Source organism: Cajanus cajan, chromosome 10 (assembly GCF_000230855.2).
Source record: "Cajanus cajan strain Asha chromosome 10, NIPB_CcT2T_4, whole genome shotgun sequence".
Taxonomy (NCBI): domain Eukaryota; kingdom Viridiplantae; phylum Streptophyta; class Magnoliopsida; order Fabales; family Fabaceae; genus Cajanus; species Cajanus cajan.
Window position 1 is genome coordinate 23,247,627 of NC_138526.1, and position 9,945 is coordinate 23,257,571.

A 9,945-nucleotide genomic window follows, 5' to 3' on the forward strand; every position below is an offset into this window, starting at 1 on the left:
TTTAAAATAAATTTATTTTTTGTCCCAAAAATTTAAAACTAATATTTTTATTCAATGTAATTTCAAAAGAAATTTTTTAAGTCTCTAAGTTAGCCTATAACGTGAAATTAACTAGATTTCAAATAATGTTTCCTTAACAAAGATGATGAATTTTGTATCACATATTCAATAGTAACTGGATTTTATTTAATAGATTCATTAACATTAATGTCTAAGAACATAGATTAAAATAGTTTTGTTTTTTCAAATTCAAGGCACAAAAACGAATTTATCTCATATTTAAAGTACTAAGTACATATTTACAAAAAATATATAATTAATAAATAATTTGTATGCAACTAAGAAAAATGTATATATGTAAATTAGAATATACATACACACACACACACACATATATATATATATATATATATGTACATGCATATATATATATATATATATATATATATATATATAAATCCATTTTATATAACTTAATAAATATTTTTGTAATTTATAAATTTATAAAATGAAAATAATAATATTAATTTGACAAATAAATATTTTTATATCATTTTAATTTTTAATATTTTTATACATTAAATTTAAGCATGGACTCATTTTCTTTTTCATGTCCTTTTTCTTTCTATTTCCTTCTTATTTTTTCATCACATTACAATATTACTCATTTTTAATTTATAAATTTAAATAAATAAGTATTTAATATTAAATAAAATTAGAAACTAAATCAACGCAATCAAAAGAGAAACCAAAATAATGTACCAAAACAAAAAAAAAAACAAAAAAAAAACCAAAATGATAAATATTAGAGACTATGTACGAATAAAAGTAAAATTAAGCATTTTTTTTGTCAAAATAAAAAGTTTTTTTTTTAATATTAAGTGAGAGTTGGGTCACTAGCCCAAAGTAGTTGAATATTTTTCTGTATTGTGTGTCCTTTCTATTTATGATGATTAGAACATCTAAACAAATGGATGGAAGAAGTAATTTCCTCTATATTTATACACATTGAGCTCAACATTTGTTTTTTTTTTTCCTTTCATTTTGTTAATTATTGAATCAAAAAGATAATTTAATTATTTAACTATCATTATTAAGAAGACAATTGTTTCAAGGTATTATATATATAAGAATCACATTTATAAGAATATTATAAGTATAGGAGAGTGTTATTCTAGGTATATTTAGAAACATGTTTAGTTACATTATAATATTTTTATAAATATTTTTTGAAATTTAAAATAATTTAAATAAAATAATTAAAAATCAAAATAACAAATGTGTTAAAAAAATATTTTTTATATTTTATATTTACAAACATGTTTGTTTACATTATGATATTCTTAGAAATATTTTTTGAAATTTAAAATAATTAAAATAAAAATTACAAGTGTGTTAAAAAAGTAACTTTTTATATTCGCATAAGAATGTCATTTTTCTTTTTACATAACGAAAATAAAAATGTATAAAAACATAATAGGATAACTATGCAATGAATAAATAATAAACCAAAATAATTTTCCAAAGCTTGAAACACAAATATGAAAATATTATATTCTCGTATTTACACTCTCAAAAATACAAATTTAGCCCATAAAATAAACACACTAAGATGTATAAAAATGGATAATAAATAAAACAGGGAGAAATATATAATTGGGTGTTAATAAGTAATAAATAATAAGTTAAATGAAACACTAAATTTCCTTTAAAAGAGTTCTCCCTCAATAGATGAGAAAAGTGGGGAAAGGCAAGTGTTTCATTTTTCTGTTTTAGTTTTTAATTTTTTTTATAAAATAATAAAGTACAAGCTTAAATATTTTTAATTAGTATTATTTTTATATAGTTTATTTATTTATTTTTATTTTTTTCTTCTCATCTAAATAACATAATTATATTTCAATGTCTCAAATGTTTTTGACCTCCTTATTTAAATTTTTATTCAAATAAAGTTTGTATAGTTATATCAACTAATCATTGGAGTTGGAAGGTCAATATTAACCTGCAATTCAATCTTTTTAATATTTTTACAAGTAGAAAAAAAAATCTCAAACGAATTCTCTGCTCTTCGGTTAACTAACCAAAAATAATTATCCAGTGGAAATACTTTGCTAGTCTTCTTACAAGACAACTTGAATTAAAACTGTTGGAAAATTTCCCACCTACAATGTTTCAACTCCAGATTTTCTAGAAAGACAACTACTCGTACTATTAACAAAAAATTAACGTTAATCATATTATATTTGTAAAAAAAAAAAAAAAAAAAAAAGAGGTTATTTTGAGGAAAATAAACTGTTAGAAATGAGAAAAGGAATAGAAATAAAAGTGATCACCATCGATCAATCAGAAAATTGGAGAACATGTGCATCAGTATCCTACCCCACAAAAATTAAAATAATGACAATAATTTATTAATAACAAAGGAACAAAATTTATTACAATTGGTGTATGGCTGTGTTCTGAGTTTGATTCTCTAGTTGAACATACGGAGAAAATTTTTGTAGGAAGAGGTAACAAAAAGACATGTTAAGATATCAAAATGCTTCTTATTTTTCTCACTAACACCTAAAATGAATGGTTCAATATTATTGAAATAGTGTAAAATGGTAAAACCTCTCTCCGTTATTCACATATATCAACTCATAATAATCACAACAAAATTCTGTTGACACGAAATCCACAGGAAAATGAATATATACGGAATGATGAGATTCAGTGCTTCAAAATGGCGAGCATTGAGAGCACCACCGAAGCTCCGATCACCGCCACCGAGCTTGTGACGGAGACGGCGGCTCCGGCGGGTGCTCCGGGTGCGGTGGGTGCTCCGGGAGCTCCGGCAGCAGATCCCGTCGCCGGCTCCTGCGACGGCGCCGGAGCTTGGGCGGTGGCAGCGGCGAAGAAAAGCGCCACAATGAGGGCAATGGCAAAGGACTTGTAAGGGATTGCTTGGAATGCCATGAGGAGTATTGAAAGAATAATGTTAATAAAATAAATGTGTGAAGAGTGGAAAAGAAAATGAGTTTAATTTCGAAGGTGTTTGTGTCTTTGTTTATGCAAGAATGGGGGAGGGTAAGGGTATTTAAATATGTAGATTGTGGGACCCACAGAAACATGTGGGGGTGTGTTGCGGTGTGAATGAATGGTGGTGAGTTGGTGGTGATTCCATGGTTTCAGTGATTTATGAATTTTGATGGTTCAAATGATGGGTGGTGCAAAGAAAAGAGAGATCAAAGTTTTAAGGAAAAGAAGAAAAAGGGATGGTGGTGTAACCATGTTGATGATGGGTGTCGAGTGATTTTAGACTATGATGGTAAAGTGAATAAGAAGATTAAAGCACAAAGAAAATTAAAACAAATAATAAGCATATTTGATAAATTTTAAAAACCGACAATAAAATTTATGTTTAGAATATAGAAATAAGACACAAAAATAGATTTTTTTTATTTTTTTAAATCAAAGTTCGTAAGACTCGTTTATAATAGGTTAATTTTTATAACATGTACATATAATTTAGTCTTTATAAGTATAGTTGATTCTCAATTTAGTTTTGAGACTTGTTAAATTAGTTCGATTAGTCCTTGTTATTATTTCATGTGTAAATAATGTTTCAAATAGTCTTACTAGGGTTGTTAAATATATTTGTTATTTTCTACGAAGGATTATCACTTTATAATTTCAAAAGGTGATACCCTCTACCTCAACATACATATATAAGAATTATAAAAACATATTCTTGAAGTAAATAAAATATTTTGAATTAAAACAATGATTCCACTAACATAAGAATAGAGAATTCACATCCATAAACGTAAATCATGGTCAAATGCGGAATTTATAAGAAAATGAAACATGAGTTTTTCCAAAACAAAATAACAATAATGAAATCGTAAACTAAGCCTAATTATTCATCGATGTCACATATTCTATCAGAGCACGCCCAACTGAAGCCTAAGTCTCATCACCAACATTCTCATACTGATGATCACCTGCAACACAATTTAAACACATACAAAGAGCAACAGGGGAGTGAGAAACATCTCACTCAGGTTTAGGTGCAAAAATAAATGTTAGACAACACACATACAACAAATATAATGCAAATCACAAGCACAAATCACATATAAACAATACACATACATAATCAGTATCACATGCACATTCATTTATCATGCAATGATGTCATGGACTCGACTCATAAATGCATGCATGTGGCGCCAGTCACGTGTCTCATAATCACATATCATGTGATATGTTGTCGAAGCAACATACCTAAAGTAGTCTAGGAGTACATGTCGGCTCAACTGCACACTCTCAACTAGAATGATGTATTGTTAGGGCCTCGTCGGGATAGCGAAGCCACGCAAGATATGTCACATGCACACAAACGGGAAGAATTGGGCCTTCCTAACCACCTTCTTTCTTAAAAATAATAAAAATAATAAAAATAAATAATAATAATAATAATAATAATAATATTTAGCAAAAGACCACTATCACTACAAAAAAATATGTATTTAACTGGGTTTTTTTAACGAGGGTTATGCTAACCCTCGGGAACATAAGTAATTAACTGGGGTTTCAATAACCCTCGTTAAGTATTATTAAATTACAGGGGTTAAAATTTAAAACCGTTGGTATATTTTAATAATATATTATTTTTTAAAATTTTTTTTTTTATTTTTGTAATGATAATTATTTTTTTTTCATTTCCCTCTCCCTTATCTTTTGGTTTCCCTCTCTCACCAAACCCTAAGCCCCCTCCTTCATTCCGCTTCGCAATGGCGAACCCCAACCCCCTTCTTCCTCCGCCACATCACCCAAACCCTCCCCTCCTTCTCTCCCTCTGACTCCCTCGCCTTCCTCCACCTCTTTCGTTCATACTCGGCGCAATGCAACTCGCGGAAGGCGAAGGAATCGAACCCGGCGTGCAAAGTGGAGGTGAAGCGCGGAAGGGAAGAGCGTCCGCCGCAGATAACGGTGACCTTTGAGCAAGTCTTCGACGCCACCTCCACGCCCGCTCAGAGCATAAGAAGCCTCATTCTGAAAAAGGGTCAATACTTCGAGACCGAGCAGATGTTCCGCGAAGCAGGCGAATCCTGGCACGTTATCATCCCCAACCAAGAGCTTTCCCAGACCGCACCCCCCACCAAAGTGCGTTTCCAATTTATTTTTTTATGACAAGCATTTACTAAATGGTAGGGGTAAACTGGATCAACATGGTTCCAATATCTTAGATCACAAATAAATTCAAAGTTTTTAATCTTCAAAACGCAGTAATCTTCCAACAATTTATCCTTGAAGGTGCTGTTCTCCGGCGAGTTGGAGGTTGTCGCTGACGAAGACGAGCATGCAGGCGTTGACGCCGGAGGGCTGGCAGTCGACGGTGGAGATGGAGTGGTGGCACTGCTGGAAAGGGAGGGAAGTGAGTTTGGTGACGATGTAGGGGGCGCCTTGGATCTTCTGGCCCTCGAAGGTGAGCATGGAACCATCCTGATAGAGACCCACCAAGCCTGCTCTGTTGGTGTCGAAGGCGCTGTAGTAGTGCTCTACAAGGCTTGGAAGCAGGGATTGGAAACGGGGGTTAACGGGGGTTTATAACCCCTGGTAGACTATGTCGTTAACGGGGGTTACAAAACCGTGGGTATGCTATGCGCACTTCTGGGGGTTGTCAAAAACCGCTGGTAAATCGTTTGTCACGGATGCTTTCCCGGCGAAAATCACAACCGCAGGAAATACATTTTCTGGAGGTTTTAACCGCGGGTAATACAAAAAATAACCCACGTTAACTCTATTTTTTCTTGTAGTGTATGTCCCACCTTTCCTTCTCATAAAATAATTAAACATATTTTGTCTTTTTAATAAATAACATAAACATAATTGTTGATAAAAACATATTTTCATAAAAATAGTCTTATAGAAAATAATCTAAATATTAATTAAAAATCATTTTTATATTAAAATGGATCTCACATAAAATAGATAAATAATATAAAATATACTTCTCCCTTTTAGTAAAAATAGCATATGTTTTATATAAAAATAAAGTTCGTATCAAATAACTAAATAATATTAAAAATTCTTCTAATAAACACATTAAAACATTAAAATAAATACTATGTATTATTAATATAATTTTATAAAAATCGGGGTGTTACACAAAATGTGTTTAATATTGTTCAGTTTATTCTTCTCTAACGATAGTAGTCGTAAGCACAACAAGAGCAAGCACAAGAGAGAGACATGGTCTTGGAACACCATGGATTTGGAAGCATCTACAACTTCAAAATTTGCACAAACTAATATATATCCACAATGTATAAGATGATGCATGTTAGATGAAGCATAGTAAGACGATGCAACATTTGTATTCTGATATACATTTTAAATTTAGATTGTCTCTAATGAATTTAAAACGTTCATTAGCTAAAGTCTTTGTAAAAATATCAACCCATTGGTGATTAGTGTTTATAAATTTTATGTAAGAAAATCCTTTTTGAACATAATCATGAATGAAATGATATCTTATTTCAATGTGCTTAGTCTTGGAATGTTTTATAGGATTTTTTAAAGGATTTATAGCACTTGTATTATCACAAAAAATGAGTATATGATTTTCAATACTAGAATAGTCTTCTAATTGACACTTCACTCATAGGAGGTTTGAGCAATGTCCTATTATAAAAATGTACTTTGCCTCTACAATGGAGAGAGCTATTGAATTTTTCTTCTTGCTGGTCCATGAAATGAGACAGTTTCCTATGAAGTCACATCCTCCACTTGTGTTTTTTCTTTTAATTTTGTCCCTAACATAGTCTGCATCATAAATCTTGCTAACCTGAAATCGTTATTTTTCTCATAGAACAAACTGAGATTAGTAGAACCTACAAGATATCTAAAGATACGCTTTATAGTTTTAAGATGAGATTCTCAAGGATCAGACTGAAATTTTGTACATAGGCATACATTAAACATGATGTTAGGTTTGCTTGCAATCAGTAAAGAAGGGATCCAATCATACCTCTATAGATTATTTGATCTACTGGTTTACTTGATTTTTCTTTTAACAGATCCGCAAATGGATGCATAAGAGTAGGCATTGGTTTACAGTCATTCATCTTAAACTTTGAGAGAAACTATTTTGTATGTTTTTGCTTATGATAAAAGATGTCTTCGTCTGTTTGTTTGATCTAAAGTCCTAGGAAGAACTTCAACTCACCTATCATGTTCATTTCAAACTCGTTCTACATCAGCTTAGAAAAATCCTTACCAAAAGATTTATTAGTAGCACCAAAATAATATCAACATAATTTTGCACAACTATAAAATTTGTTCTAGATTATTTTCTAAAAAAAGTTGTGTCAATTTTGTCTCTCACAAAACCATTATTTAGGATAAAGTTATTTCATCTTTCATACCAAGCTCTAGGAGCTTATTTTAGACCATAAAGAAAATTTTTTAGTTTAAAAATATGTTCTTTATAATATGGATTTTCAAAACCAAGAGGTTGTTTAACATAAACTTTTTCTTCAATAATTCGATTTAAAAAAGGTTTAATGTTTTTGTGAACAACAAAGGCTAACATAATTCTGATAGCTTTAAGTATGACAATAGGTGAAAAGGTTTTAGTAAATTTTATACCTTTCTGTTGATTGTAGTCTTATGCTACTAATCTATCTTTATTTCTTACCATTTTTTCTTGATCATCTAGCTTGTTTCTAAAAACCCATCTTGTTCAGATGATGCTTTGATGATCTAGCCTTGGGACTAAAGTCCAGACATTATTCATTTAGAATTGATGAAGCTCTTCTTCCATAGCTAGTACTAGTTGTTGTCACCAAGGGTTTCGTCTATGCTTTTTGGTTCAATGTCTAACACAAAGGCATATATATGAGGCACTACCTCTAAGAGTAGACCTTGTTTTGAGCTTTTTAACCTTATCACCAAGAATTTGATCTTGTGGATAATGGTTGACGAACTTCTAATCTCTATGAGATTTGGAAGCTTCGTCCAACTACTTCGTTTGCCCTTTTGGCATAACCATTGTTTGATTAGTAGCATTTGACTCCTTTGACTTCTTTGCATTGATCTACAAATCTACAAATTCCTTTTTTAGATCTGATAGTTTCCTATCAGTCGTTAGTATATCATTGAATTTCACATGGATAGATTCTTCTATTATAGAGGTTCTAGAGTTGTAAACTCTATAGGCCTTTGAAGTATCAGAATATCCAAGGAAGATACCCTTGTCCACTTTGAAATCAAACTTACATTGTTGATCCTTGGTGTTTAGGATAAAACATTCACATCTAAATGGATGGAAGTATGAAATGTTAGTTCTTCTTCCTCTCCACAATTCATAGAGAGTCTTGTTTAGTAGTGGTCTTATTAATATTATGTTTTTAAATATAAGATGTTGTTTGCACTACTTCTCCCTAAAAGTGTTTGGAAAATTGTTTTCTCAAAGAAGTGTTCTAGCCACTTCTTGTAAAGTTTGGTTTTTTCTTTCAATTACTCTGTTTTGTTGAGATGTTCGCGATGAAGAAAGTTGTGAAATATACCATGTTTTTCACAAAAAGTTTTGAAATTAGAACTTTCAAACCCAATTCCATGGTCATTTTTTATGACAACAAAGCAAAAACCTTTTTGTTTTGTTTTGAACACATTTTTAGAATATTTTAAAGTCTTTAAACGACTCGTGTTTGTGGCCTAGGAAGTATACCCATATATATCTATAATGACAAATCCATACTTTTACCTCCCAAACTAAATGTCCTAGTTGGACCAAATAAATCCTTATATAACAACTCTAGTGGTCTATAAGTGAAAATAATTTTCTTATATTTGAAAGATGTTTTAATCTATTACCCCTTCAAACATGCTTTGCAAAGAATATGAGTTTTCCAAGAGATCTTTTGTAGTCCTTTCACTAAACCTTTTTTGGTTATTTTTGAAATATGTTTCGTATTGGCATGCCCAAGCTTAGAGGTGTTCAAATTGCTAAATTGAACTAAATTAAAAGAAAACTAAACTGAACTATAATAAATAGTTCACCAAACTGAATTGAACTAAAATAAATATTGATTAAATTAAACTAAACTATTATCTAGTTTAGTGCACTATAGTTCTAGGAGTTTGAACTAAACTATAATATCAACTAAATTAAACTATTATTAACTATAAACTAAATTGAACTACATTAAAAAAAAAATTAAAATCAACATTTTTAAATTGAGCTACCAAATCATTGATACTAATTATGAATTAAATTTAAAATAGTTTGAAATGTAAAACAAGCATAACATTAATAAAATTCCACATGATAGATCTTTCATTCATATTTTTTGAAAATCAACCAAATCTTATTAATTTTCAATCAATTTACTAATCTTATTAATTATTAAATAAAAATTTTAAAAATAATATATAAATATTACATGTAACTATTTTTTTTTAAAACTAATATGTTCTTTACAAAATAGTATGACTTTTAAAAAATATTATAAAAATATATACTGTTACTTTTATAATATTGTAAACTCAATTAATTAATATTATAATTTTTTATTAATAATAATATTTTTTTAACATCAAAAATAAAATTATTTGGATAATAAAGAGAGAAGTTTGTACATACATATATAATACATTTTTTTTATTTTTTATAATGATTATATTAAAAATATTGAAAGAGTAATAATTACGAAAGGTATATAAATTTTTATTCAATTAATAAATGAAAATAATTTTTTTAATCCTGTAAATTAATTAAAAAAATGTAGTTGTGCACAATAGCACTAAATCACTAGTATATTAACTCAAAAGTGGGCAATAGACAAAATTGAAAAGTTAGGAAAAATGTATTAATAATAAGAATTCAGTTTTATTAATAGTTTGGTCTAACAAACTACTCTTTAGAAAATAATTTTAGATTTATAAAATTGAACA